This window comes from Stomoxys calcitrans, chromosome 5 (assembly GCF_963082655.1).
Source record: "Stomoxys calcitrans chromosome 5, idStoCalc2.1, whole genome shotgun sequence".
NCBI classification, from domain to species: Eukaryota; Metazoa; Arthropoda; class Insecta; order Diptera; family Muscidae; genus Stomoxys; species Stomoxys calcitrans.
The window spans coordinates 121,938,232-121,952,914 of record NC_081556.1 but is presented as its reverse complement, the minus strand read 5'-3'; the positions used below and the strand labels follow the sequence as shown (position 1 = coordinate 121,952,914).

The 14,683-nt window shown below is 35.2% G+C and overlaps 1 protein-coding gene across 2 annotated transcripts in view; it reads left to right on the top strand.

Moving 5' to 3' along the window:
- The first annotated feature begins 346 nt into the window (after positions 1 to 346).
- LOC106088268 (protein Shroom) overlaps positions 347 to 14,683 on the top strand; it is a 358,904-nt gene continuing 344,567 nt past the window's right edge. Inside the window, exon 1 of one of the 2 annotated variants that reach the window (XM_059368429.1) lies at positions 347 to 501. The gene's annotated coding sequence lies outside the window, so the exon portion shown is untranslated. Of the gene's footprint in view, positions 1,705 to 14,683 lie in introns of both variants that reach the window. The other variant, XM_059368428.1, reaches the window with a different exon arrangement.

Here is a 14,683-nt window from a genome sequence, read left to right as displayed (position 1 = left end):
ACAAGGTGTTTTAAAGTTTTATCTTTTGTTTGAATAAATGTGTGTGCAGGTGCATTAGTGTTGGTGTCAGATACCAAAAGAGCAGTCTCCTCTATCTTAAAGATAAATAATTTCTCTTTTTGTTAATGGCTTCTTGTGTTTTGGGAAAAGTCATTTGCGTTTGCGAATGTTTTATTTGATTACTCTTGCCAGAGACTCTCAGAGCAGTAGTTTCTCACCTCGCTCATACACACACACAGCCGACTCTCTTTCTCAGGCTAACCAACGAAATGGTTAGAGGTTGTTGCTTTGGCTGTAATGTCTTCGTGGTTTAGTCTTAACAAGATCTTAAGCAGTTTGGTTAAACGAAGCGCGTGATTGAACTCCTGTGTTGTTGGCTCGTTTTGCCCGCCGCCCTCTATAGACAATCAATAATAACAACAAAAACAACGATTTGTTTAGTGTAGAAGAAAAGAAGAAACATAAAAAACCATAACATCCATAATTCAATCTGTTTTTGTGGTGATTATAACTTCGTTTTTCCAATTTTGCGGTCTTATTCTTATTCGTGTTTAACTTGCAACGAACGGGCAAACTCTTCCTTCCTCCACCAATTGCGGTGTGTGTTTTAATTATTTTGCATTTAGTTTTTCGCCGTGTGTTGGTGTTCTTTTTTTTCGGTAGTTTTTGTGTGCGCGGAAATTCGTGTTTTGCAAGTGAAACAAAAAAGTCTGCAGACAAAAAATGCAACTCCACCCCCTTGCCCAGCTTTTGTAATCAAGCCAGCCAGCCTGCCTGCCTACTCACGCAAAATATATAATATAAGTGAGAATTGAAAAAAGAAGAGAAAAAAAAAATATTCGGTGAATCGCGTGTATGGTTATTTAATATGAATTGGAAATGTTTTTTGTTTTTGTGCAACAATGGATGATGGTGAAGAATGCAAATGAAATATAAGAAATAAAAATAAAAGAAAATCAATGCATTTAACAAATATGCAAGAATTGTGAAAGAGTAGAGAAAAAGTTGAGAAACAACAACAACTCAGGTCTATGGTGGAGTTGGTTTTGCATTTTACTCCACCACCATACCAATACACCATGCCACCCAATCAGTAACTGCAGTTGTATTGTAAGACAAAGGCAACAACAACAAACAGCAATCAAGGCAGTGTTGTCGATAATCGTCATTTAAAAAAAAATCCAACAAAAACAAATATCTTAGAGTCCCCCTCCTCTGCTGCTGCCGCTAAATAAACCAACAACTATTTCTCATTGTGCAGCATACCCGCATGCATGTTGGCTACCACTACAAAGATGATCTTTACAAAAACTACTATGACGATGATGATGATGCCATCATCTTGGCCCCAGTTGTGAAGAAAAACAACAACAAATCTCGGTGTTTTAACGTTTGTTGTTCATTTAAATCCCATAGTGAAAAGAAATTATGCTTTAAGCGCAGTTTTTTTTTGATTGAATTTGTGTTCGTTCTGTACAATGAAAATGAGTAAAACTTAAACATACAAAATATTGTGAAATTAACAAAAAAAAGATTCATTTCGAAAATAAGAATTAAACCAGACCTTGATCGCAATTGTGCATTTTGTTGTGTCGTGCTTTGTGAACAGAAGAGGCAACTTTTTTTGCGGTTCAACGAAAACCTTACCCCCATTCATGACTGGAATAATTTATTAACCTGACTTTGGATATTTCGTAAACAATTGTAAGTACCTATCTACATATGTACGTTGTACATGCTTTACATGTGCTTCTTAATATTCGTTAATGTATACAATGTGTGCATACATTTTTCATTTCGCTTAATAGCGGTAAAAATGTGTGTACCACAAACTTTAAATATTGAGAAAAATCATGATAGCAATGTCGTGCACTCATTAGAGTTGGAGGTTTTTAAATTCATTACATATAGACATTAAAGGAATTTCAACTACAATTTGCATTTAGAAACAAATTATGAAAAAAATTCTATGCAAATCACATTTGAAGGAATTTTTGTTGAGAATTAAATGTTGACACGTGTTTAAAGAAGAAATCAAAATTTGGCGAAATTTGGTATTAAAGCTTGAACATTTACTCTTTTTACAGATTTTGATAAGAAGCAGATATTCAGACGTTTTTTTCCTCCTAAAAACTCGAAGAATTTAAAAATTTTTCTAAATTGTTTTTTTGTTGTTAATTTTATGCTGTTGCAAACTGCATTGGAAGGCTGTAGAGGTCGCTATTTCGAACCTTGTAAGATTATCCTATCCTTTTATTGACACATACTGGGACATCTCACGTCCTATATTGTAGAGATGTGAGCAAAGTTGTGGATTTTACTGCCTTAAAATTAAAAATCCATATCGGATGAAATATACACATTGGAGCTATATCTAAATTAGGACCGATTTTAATGAAGTTTCGCACACGTATTGGAACGTCAATTTAAACGTTTCATGTAAAATCGGACGAAAATTGTGGATTCTACAACCTTAAAACGCCATATCGGATGAACGATATATATGGAAGCTATATCGAAATCTAAACCGATTTTTATGAAATTTTGCACACATATTAGGAGGTTAAATAAAACACCCCATGCTAAATTTTGTAAAGGGCGGACGAAAATTTTGGCTTCTACATCCTTAAAAGGTCATATCGGATGAAAGATATGTAAGGGAGCTATATCTTAATCTGAACCGATTTTTATGAAATTTTTCACACATATAAAGACGTCAAATAAAACACCTCATGCAAAATTTTGTAAAGATCGGACCAAAATTGTGTCTTCTACAGCCTTAAAAGCCCAAATCGTATGAAAGATATATATGGGAGCTATATCTAAATCTGAACCGATTTTTATGAAATTTTGCACACACATGAGGACGTTTAATAAAACACCCCATGCTAAATTTTGTAAAGATCGGACCAAAATTATGGCAAAATATATATGGCAGCTTTATCAAAATCTGATCCGATTTTAATTAAGATTTGCGTATACATAGAGACTTCACAAAAACGACTCCACGCCAAATTTGGTGAAAATCGGATCAAAATTGTGGCTTCTACAGCCTTAATAGTTCAAATCGGATGAAAAATATATGTGGGAGCTATATCTAAAGCTGAAACGATTTTGATAAAATTTTCAAGATATGTTAAGATCAGTAACAAAACAGTCCGTGACAAAGTTTGTGCAGATCGGTTGAAAATTGTAGCTACTACGGCAATTTAAATGCAAATCGGGCGATACATATGTATGGGAACTACAATATATCTAAATCTGGACCTATTTTTATGGAAATTTGCACACATATTGATATGTCAAATAAAACACCCCATGCCAAATTTTGTAAAGATCGGTAAAAAATTGTGGCTTCTACAGCCTTAAACGGCCATATCGGATGAAAGATATATATATATGGGAGCTAAATTTAAATTTGGACCGATTTTCATGAAATTTTCCAGACATATTAGGACTCTCGCGCAAAATATTTTAAAGATCGGACTAAAACTGTGGCTTCTGCAGCCTTAAAAGCCCAAATCGTATGAAAGATATATATGGGAGCAAAATCTAAGTCTGACCCGATTTTTTTGAAATTTTGCACACATATGTAGACCTCAAATAAAATACCTAATGTCAAATTTTGTAGAGATCGGACAAAAATTGTGGCTTCTACAGCCTTAAAAAGACATATCGGATAAAAGATATATATGGGAGCTATATCTAAATCTGAACCGATTTTTTTTCAAAATCAATAGCGTTTGTCCTTGGGCCAAAGTGGCATGTGCAAAATTTCGTGACAATCGGACAACAAATACGACCTGCACTTTGATTACAAGAATGTATGGACTCACAGATGGACATGGCTAAATCGAATCAGAAAGTGATTCTGAGTCGATCGGTATACTTATCAATGGGTGTAGCTCCTTCTTAGCATTGCAAACAAATGCACAAATCTATAATACCCTGTTCCACAGTGGTGATGTAGAATAATTATATATAAATTTTGTTTTTTGGTGAACAGCACTTCTATTTTTTTGAACACAGCAGTATGTATTATCTTTATTTTGACTAAATTCAATGAAAAATGCAGTAAAATTTTACCTAGACAGTTGATATGGAAGATCGATTTATATAAAGCTACACTCAAGCAAATTTGTTATTCAAAACAGCAAAAATGTCTGCTAAAACAGCAGTTTTTGTCTGCTGAAAATGGGAAAGCAGACATTACTGCTGTTTCAGCAAGCATAGGACTGCTCTATTAACAAACAATTCTTACTGCTATTCCAACTAAAAAAATCTGCAGACTAGAGTACACTAGTCTGCTCAAAATATAATTTGTTTGCTACTTTTTATGGTAGTCTGTTACATGTTTTGGTTATTTTTAGAAATTTTTTTTTAGAAATTTTTGTTGGAACAGATAGGCAGGTTAAGTTCGAAGATGTGCTATATCGGATTATATCTTGATATAGCTCCCATATAGACCGATCCGCCGATTTAGGGTCTTAGGCCCATAAAAGCCACGTTTATTATCCGATTTTGCTGAAATTTGGGACAGTAAGTTGTGTTAGTCCAGTCGACATCCTACTCGATCCAGATTTGAATATAGCTGCCATATACACCGATCTCTCGATTTAAGGTTTTGGGCCAATAAAAAGCGCATTTATTGTCCGATGTCGCCGAAATTTGGCACAGTGAGTTAACATAGGCCCCTTGACATTTTTCTGCAATATGGTACAGATCGGTTCAGATTTGGATATAGCTGTCATATAGACCGATTTCTCGATTTAAGGTCGATAAAGCGCATTTATAGTCCGATTTCGCCAAAATTTGACACAGTGAGTTGTGTTAGGCCCTTCAATATTCGTCTTCAATTTGGCTCAGATCGGACCAGATTTGGATATAGCTGCCACATAGGCCGATCTCTCCATATAAGGTTTTGCGCCCATAAAAGGCGCATTAATTGTCCGATTGCGCGGAAATTTGGGACAGTGAGTTGCGTAAGGCTCTTCGACAACTTTCTGCAATTTATTTCAGATCGGTCCAGATTTGAATGTAGCTGCCATATAGACCGTTCGCTCGATTTAAGGTTTTGGGCCCATAAAAGGCGCATTTATTTTCCGATTTCGCCGAAATTTGGAACAGGTCGTTGTGTTAGGCCCTTCGATAGCTAAATTTGAATATATCTGCCATATAGACCGATCTCTCGATTTAAAGTCTTGGCCCCATTAAAGGCACATTTATAATGTGGAATTGCAGTACCACTGCTGTAATAGCGGAACTACTGCTACAATAGCAGTAAAACTAACTACTAATTTTCAGCAGACAGAGTTTGCTATTTTCAGCAAACTTTTTTCTATGAGTGTATATTACATTATGGTCGAGGAACCTAACACAACTTACTAAGCCTAATTTTAGCGAAATCGGGTAATAAATGCCTATTTTATGGGCTTAATAAGGGTTGATCGGTACATGTGGCAACTACATCCAAATATGGTGCGATTTGAACCATACCTGGCGTCGATGTCGAGGCCAAAACAACACATTGTGGCAATTTTTTGCGTTTAGCGTTTTGTTTTACTGTCAAACATCTTTAGTCTGGCCTATAATTTAACCATGATTCGTCTTACAAACAAACATCGCTTTCAAATTAATGAATTTTATTATCAAAACGTTCATCTCGCGCTTCCTCCATTTTACGACGGAGCTCAATAAGCAGAGTTGTCTATTTTGGAGTGAATATCAGCCAGAAGCATTGCAAGAGCTACCAATGCATCCAGAAAAAGTCACAATTTGGTGAGGTTTATGGGCTGGTGGCATCATTTGACTGTACTTCTTTAAAGAGAATGCGTATCGTAACGCAACTGTGAATGGTGAGAGCTATCGGGAAATGATACCCAACTTTTTTTTGACCCAAATTCCAAGAATTTGACTTGCATGACATGTGGTTTCAACAAGACGGTGCCACATGCCACACTGCACCCGTAACAATGGACTTATTGAGAGGCGAGTTCGGTGAACATTTTATTTCGCGGTCGGGACCGGCCAATTGGCCGCCTAGATCGCGCGATTTTACGTCTTTAGGCTATTTTTTGTGGGGCTATGTTTAAGCTAATGTCTATACAAACAAACCCGCTTCAATTGACACATTGAAGCATTGATTCGTGAGATACCGGCTGAAATGTTGGAAAGAGTATGTCAAAATTGAACTAGGCGGTTGGACCATTTGGGGCGCAGTCACAACATTTGCATGAAATAATCTTCAAACATTAAATTATATGGACCGTTTATAGCTCTTAAAGAATCACCCTTTATATCCTCCATCATAATCGCATTGGTCGAGTTCTTTGCCCGGTATTTGTTTTTAGGCGCACAAAGGGTAATGGATAAGAATTTCTATGCTATTGAAGCTATCTGATGGTATGGTGCTATTCGGACAATAAATGAATTGAATGTTGGAGACCACAGAAGTAGTCATTATGTAAAAATTGAGCCACTAGAGGGCGCAACTTTTATCTAAATCGGATTAGAGTTGTGCCCTCCAGTGGCTCAAAAATTCAAGATCCAAGATCGGTATAAATGACAGCTATATCAAAACATGGACCCTTTAGGGGCTCAAGAAGTAAAATCGGGAGATCGGTTTGAATGGGAGCTGTATTAGGCTATAAACTGATTCAGACCATATTTGACACGTAAGTTGGAGGTCGTGGTACAAATTGAAGCCAAATAAAAATTGCGCCCTCTAGATGCTTAAGAAGTATAATCGCGAGATCGGTTTATATGGGAGCTATATCACGTTATGAACCGATTAAGACTTTATTTGGCAAAGTTATTGCGAGACAAAACAAAACATTTTAGGCATTTTCATCCGAATCACATAATAATTGCGCCATCTAGAGGCTCAAGAAGTCAAGATCCCAGACCGGTTTTTATGGCAGCTATATCAGGTTATAGACCGATTAAGACCTTATTTAGCACAGTTGTTGATATCAAAACACTTTTTGCAAAATGTCAGTCAAATCGGATAAGAGTTTAAGCCACTAGAGGGCGCTAGAAGTTGAGATCCAAGATTGGTTTAACTGGCAGCTATATCAAAACATTGACCGATATGGCCCATTTATAATTCCAACCAACCTACGCTTATAAGAAGTATTTGTGCAAAATTTCAACAATTAAGAGTTTTATAAGTAGCACGGAATTCCTGACTTGGACTTTCTTTTTAGAGGTTACTTTTTTTGTATTTAGAGCGTACAACCAGCCGATTACTGACTTAGGTGTATGTCCATAGTGGCATGAGACGGATTTATATCTACACTCTCTGTTCAACCTAACCTAACCGAACCATCTCCCACCACTTGATCTTTCCTTTTGGCTTTTAGTCGTGTCGGCTTGCGTGTACCACCGTGATTGCTTTCAAAAGACTTCTTTACTGGAGCTTCTTCATCCATTCTGACAAAAAGTGGAAGAAAAAAAAAAACGGTTTCTTTAATTTGAGTCTCATATAATCCTTATCGGATTTTTCAGAATGCAAGATGTCTCCCAAAGTTGGCCTCCAAATGAGTTTTATTTTGAGCCCAATATTGTCTCAATGGGTCCAAAGGTCTATTTGGCAAGTTTTTGATGGCTGGGGTGACAATCCGAAGTTTTTCCCAAATTTGGATTTCCAATTCGTATTCTACTTTCAAATAGCTTTAATTTGAGCCCTTAATCATTCCGATCGGTCGACATGCCCGACCGTAGGGGTTGCGGGTGGGGCGTTCCCCTTAATTAATAGAATATTTCTATTACCAAGCAACTTTACAGTTTTTGCCCGATTTTTAAAGATTTTTGGAGCATAATGCCAATGTTTTAATCATAGTGTCTTCACATTACTAGCTATCATCTCTCATTCCTTTGCAAATATGTTTAAAAATCACCTGTTTAAGCCGTTATCAATTAGCAAAAAAATAATAACAACCCAAAATTTATGCACCCGCATGACGAATCACTCACTAGATGAATTTGCCTACAAGTTTATGCAAATCAAGTCAATTTTTTTTATATCATAAAATTTTTAAATATTTTTGTCGGAAGAAAAATTGGTGACTTCATGAAATATTAATGATATACGATAAGAAAACAGATAAAATCACAAAAATAAAAATTAATTGGCCTACTTTGCATAGGAAATTTCATACCAATTTTTATGCAGATGTTTCTGTATTTTTGGGTAATTTTTCATATTCGACCCATAAAACATTTGGGCGCTATTTCCGAAAGCAGTGTAAAAGGTGTAATATTTCACAATGGGCCCCAACAATGTCTGCCATTATTGATTATATCTTTATGGCTCTCGATTGCCATGGAAAACAACATTGTTTTTATTTTATGATATATGGGAGCTTTTAGTAAGCATTTGAGATAGTTTTTTCTTCGGCAGGCTTATGTGATTTACAATATTCAAAGATTGGTATTTTATTACTTTATGGTCTTATGTCTCATTTAATTTCTAATTTGCTTAAAACTTTTTAAGGCACTTGGAAGCTTATTTGGATTTTTTTTTTCGTTTGTGTAATTAAAGCCTTTTGTTGATTGATTGTATTTTCATTTGCATAGCGTTTGTTTTTATTTTATATATTTTTTAAACTACTTTGATCTCTACCTTTCAATACTGTGTTTTAAGGTCTTTTTATATGCCAAATAGTTTTTCGGCTTCTTTGGGATGTGTTTTTTTATAATTTTCCAAAAAACGGCTATAATGACACTTTAATTGCAAAAATATCTCAACGTCAATCTTTGGAGTGAGTTGAACAAAACAGAAAAATCTAACAAAAAACGAACGTTTATTGCCACCACTTAAACAATTTCAGCCAGGGCCAATAATGATGGCACCTCTAGACACTCTGATCTCTTATATAACAACTTAATCAAATGGCAATTTTTTCCCTGCAGGAAAATGAAGATATCACCGAATAGCCAACAAATGGCCTGCAAAGTTTCAAATTGAATTTCAATTCAAGCAACAATCGCCAAAAAAATCACACTAAATAAATTGTTTATCAACTAAAATAATAGAATACACTAGGCAACAAATTCAATTTGAACAAGTAAAAAGGCGTTAAATTCGGCCGGGACGAACTTTGGATATCCACCACCTCGGGTATATATGTAAACCACGTTTCGTCAAAATCCGGTGAAAAATGCATGCCTTATGCCCCATAGCAGCTATATCGAAATATTTTCCGATTTGGACCAAACACTAATAAGTATAAGTCATTGTTCACTTGTGTAAAAAAAATATTGATCTCTTTAGTAGCTATATCTAAAAATAAACTTATCTGAACCATAAACGACAAGGATGTCGAAAAACCTAACATAAGTCACTGTGTCAAATTTCAGTGAAATCGGATTATAAATGCGCCTGTAATGGTGCCAAGACTTTAAATCGAGATATCGGTCTATATGGCAGCTATATCCAAATCTGGACCGAATTGGGCCAAGTTGCAGAAAAATGTCGAAGAGCATAACACAACTAACCGTCCCAAATTTCGGACAATAAATGCGCCTTTTATGGGCCCAAAACCTTAAATTGAGAGATCGATCTATATGGCAGCTTTATTCATATCAGGACCGATCTGAGCCAAATCAATGAAGAATGTCGAAGGCCCAAATACAATTCTCTGTCCTGAATTTCGGCGACGTCGGACAATAAATGCGCCTTTTATGGGCTCAAAACCTTAAATCGAGAGATCAGTCTATACGGCAGCTATATCCAAATCTGGACCGATATGTGCTATATTGACAAAGTATGTCAAGGGGATTAACTTAATTCACTGGTCTAAGTTTCGGCGACATCGGACAATAAATGCGCCTTTTATGGGCCTAAGACCCTATATCGGCGGATCGGTCTATATGACAGCTATATCGAAATCTAGACCGATCTGAGCCAAATTAAAGAAAGATGTCGAGTGGCCTAACACAACTCACTGTCCCAAATTTCAGCAAAATCGGATAAAAAATGTGGCTTTTATGGGCCTAAGACCCTAAATCGGCGGACCGGTCTATATGACAGCTATATCGAAATCTGGACCGATCTGGGCCAAATTGAAGAAAGATGTCGAGTGGCCTAACACAACTCACAGTTCCAAATTTCAGCAAAATCGGATAAAAAATGTGGCTTTTATGGGCCTAAGACCCTAAATCGGCGGATCGGTCTATATGACAGCTATATCCAAATCTACACCGATCTGGGCAAACATGAAGAAAGATGTCTAGTGGCCTAACACAACTCACTGTCCCAAATTTCAGCAAAATCGGATATCAAATGTGGCTTTTATGGGCCTAAGACCCTATATCGGCGGATCGGTCTATATGACAGCTATATCCAAATCTGGACCGATCTAGGCCAAATTAAAGAAGGATATCGAAGGGCCTAACATAACTCACTGTCCGAAATGTCAGCAAAATCAGATAATAAATGTGGCTTTTATGGGCTTAAGACCCTACATCGGCGGAGCGGTCTATATGGGGATATATCAAGAAATAGTCCGATTAAGCCCATCTTCGAATATAGTCTGTTTATGGACAAAAAAAAAACATCTGTGAAAAGTTTCAGCTCAATATCTCTATTTTTATAGACTGTAGTGTGATTTCAACAGACAGACGAACGGAAAGACGGACGGACAGACGGATGGACAGACGGACGGACAGACAGACAGCAGACGAACAGACGGACGGACAGATGGACAGAAGGACTTACAGCGCTAGATCGTCTTAGATTTTTACGCTGATCAAGAATATATATACTTTATAGTGTCGGAAATGGATATTTCGATGTGTTGCAAACGGAATGACAAAATGAATATACCCCATCCTTCGGTGGTGGGTATAAAAACCCTACAGCATAAGATTTTCTAGTCTTAAGAACTAAATTTTAGGAAATTTTGGTAAAATTCAAAATTTTTATGAAAATTCTTATGAAGAAAAAATTAGACAGATCCTACCGATGTGTTTGGTGTGGTGCCAATCGAAATCGCCATCTAGTAAACCAGCCAAAGGCAAACACATTTTCTGCCTAACTTTAAAACAAAAGGTTTTTTGTTTTTATACCCTCCACCATAGGATGGAGGCTACCGTACCGCAGAGGTTAGCATGCCCGCCAATGACGCTGAACGCCTGGGTCCGAATACTGGCGAGACCATCAGAAAAATCTTCAGCGGTAGTTTTCCCTTCTCAATTCTGGCAACATTTGTGAGGTACCATATAAAACTTCTCCCCAAAGAGGTGTCGCACTGCGGCACGCCGTTCGGACTCGGCTATAAAAAAGAGGCCCCTTATCATTGAGCTTAAACTTGAATCGGACTGCACTCATTGATATGTGAGAAGTTTGCCCCTGTTCCTTAGTGGAATTTTCATGGGCAAAATTTGCATTTTTACCAAAGGATGGGGGTATACTAATTTCCTCATTCCTCGAAATTTTCGTCTCAGACCCCATAAAGTATATTCCCATAAGTATATTCTTGATCGACATGACATTTTATGTCGATCTAGCCATCCATGTCCATCCGTCCATCCACAAATACTTCTTATAAAGGTAGGTCGGTTGGGATTGTAAATGGACCATATCGGTCCATGTTTTGATATAGCTGCCATATAAACCGATCTTGGATCTTGACTTCTAGAGCCACTACAGGGCACAATTTTTATCCGATTTGGCTGAAATTTTGCATGAAGTTTTTTTTTTAATGATTTTCAACAACTGCGCTGAGTATGGTTGAAATCGGTCAATAATCTGATATAGCTGTCATATAAACCGATCTGGGGTCTTGACTTCTTGAGGCTCTAGAGGACGCAATTCTTATCCGGTTTGGCTGAAATTTTTCACGACGTGTTTCATCATGACTTTGAAATCGGTCCATAACGTGATATAGCTGTCATATAAACCGATCTTGGGTGTTGACTTCTTGAGCCTCTAGAGGGCGCAATTCCTATCCGATTTGGCTGACATTTTTCACGACGTGTTTCGTCATGGCTTACAACAACTGTGCTAAGTATGGTTCCAATCGGTCCATAATCTGATATAGCTGCCATATAAACCGATCTGGTGTCTTGACTTCTTGAGCCACTAGAGGACGCAATTCTTATCGGATTTAACTGAAATTTTGCATGAGGTGCTTTGATATGATTTTCAACAACTGTGCTAAGTATGGTTGAAATCGGTCCATAACCTGATATAGCTGCCATATAAACCGATCTGCGATCTTGACTTCTTGAGCCTCTATACGCAATTATATTCTGATTTGGGTGAAAATGGTGTGCAGCCGGACCATATTCGATTATAAGAAAAAAAGAAAAATGTGTAAAAAAAATTTTTCCCAAAATTTTTAAGAATTTTTTCTAACGTTTTTTATGAAATGTATTTTAAGGAAATTTTTCCAAAAATTTTTAAAAAAGCCAAAATTTACAAGCAATTTTTTTTTTAAATTTTCAGGGGTAGGACTATAACTAACCATAATTTAATTTTTTTTTTAAATTTTTTCCTACATGCTGCCTAGTGTTATCAATTTCAGAAAAATAAAATCTGCAAACAAATAACAGGCCAAGAGATAAATGAATAAATCAACAATGGCATTAATCCATCTACAATATGAATAAATGCAAATGCACAAAAAATGGGATTTCAATTATCCCCAAAGACGTGACAGAAAAACAAACACCATAATCGTTGTTTACACACAGAAAAAAAAACGAATTGAAACCACCAGCAGACCAGAGACAAAGCAACCAAAGGCAGACCAAAATCGGCAACATTTGCAATTTACAGCCGTAAATGGTTTGACGCTGTTTTGATTTTGGCTTTCAGTCGAAGGAAAACAAACCCTAAAATTAGAAATGTTAAAACAACAATCAACAATCGTTTTTATACTTTTGCCTATACATCTGTCTGTCTGTCCATTGCCCTCTTGATGGCTGGCATGATGAGCCTTAAGCTAAATGGATGTCAATATTGAATATTCTCATAGGCAATAGGCAAAAATCAAACAAAGGAATTCGAAATTGTGATCGATGGGTTTATTTATTTTATCAATCAATGAAAAAATACTTAACAGGTTAAAGATGTTACTCATCGTTTAAATATTTTGGGGCTATGAGCTGTTTGAGATAATATTTTATGGACAAGATTAGAAGAAAAATTATGGTCTTGGCCGGCAAAGGTTCGTAGAATTTTTTTTGAGTAAAATTTATATCAAAATTTTTCTTTGATTTAGAGAAAATTTTATGGAAATTACGTCTTTGGAGACAATTTTAGGAAAATCTTGTCTTTAAAGAAAATTTTATGGAAATTTTCTACTTGGAGAAAATTTTATGGATGTTTTGTCTTTACAGGAGATTTCATTGAAATTTTGTCTAAGGATTTTGTGGAAATTTTGTCATTAAACAAAATTTCATGGAAATGTCTTTAAAGAAAATTGCATGGAAATTTTGTCTCTTAAGAAAATTTCATAGAAATTTTGTTTTTAAGGAAAATCTTATGGAAATTTTGTTTTAAGAGGAAATTTCATAAACATTTTGTCTTAAGAGAAAATTTCGTAGAAAATTTTATGAAAATTCTTTCTTGAGAGAAAATGTCATGGAAATTTTGTCTTTGGAGACAAAATCATGGAAATTTTGTATTCAAAGAAAATTTTATGGAAGTTTTGTATTCAAAGAAAATTCCATTGCAATTTTGTCTTAAAAGAAAATTTTATGAAAATTTTGTTTTAGAGAAAATTTCATGGAAATTTTTTCTTAAGAGAAAATTTCATGGAATTTTTTCTTTATAAAAGTTTCATTTAAGAAAATTGCCATAAAATTTCGTCTTTAAAGTTTATGGAAAAAATTTAAAAAAAAAAAAATGTCGAGAAAATTTTGTATTAAGAGAAAAATTCGTGGAAATTTTTTCCTTAGAGAACATTTTATGGAAATTTTGCCTGTAGAGAAATTTCAATAGACATTTTTTCTCGGAGAAAATTTCATGGAAATTTTGTTTTTAGAGAAAATATTGTGGAAATTTTGTATTCAAAGAAAAAAGAAAAATCTTATAGAAATTTTGTCTTTAGAGAAGATGTCATGGATATTTTTTCTATGCGAAAATTTCATGGACATTTTGTCTTTAAAGAAAATTTTATGGTAGGTGTATGTTGCTATCTTTGGCTTTCCTTTTCCATTTGCATCTCCGATCATTGAGCTCGTCTGGAAGAAGAAACAAACGAAAATTGTAAAATTTAATGATGGCTAACACGCAAAAAACTAGAAAAAAAGAAAAAAAAAATAGAAATTTTGTTCCTAACGAAAATGTTTTAAAAATTTTGTCCTAATAGGAAATTTCATGGAAAATTTGGCTTAAGAGAAAATTTTGTCTTAGAGACCATTATATGGAAATTTTGTCTTTAGAGAAAAATTTTTGGAAATCTTTTAAGAGAAATATCATGGACAAAAATTTCTTTAGAAAAAATTTCATAGAAATTTTATTTTGAGAGAAAATTTCATGGAAATTCTGTCTTAAAAGAAAACGACTTTTGTCTTTTATAGAAGATGTCATAGAAATTTTTCCTATGCGAAAATTTTATGAAAATTTTTTCCTTAAAGAAAATTTTATGGAATTTTTGGTTTAAGAGAAAATTTCTTGGAAATGAAAATCTTTTGGAAATGAAAATCCTATGGAAATTTTGTTTCTATAGAA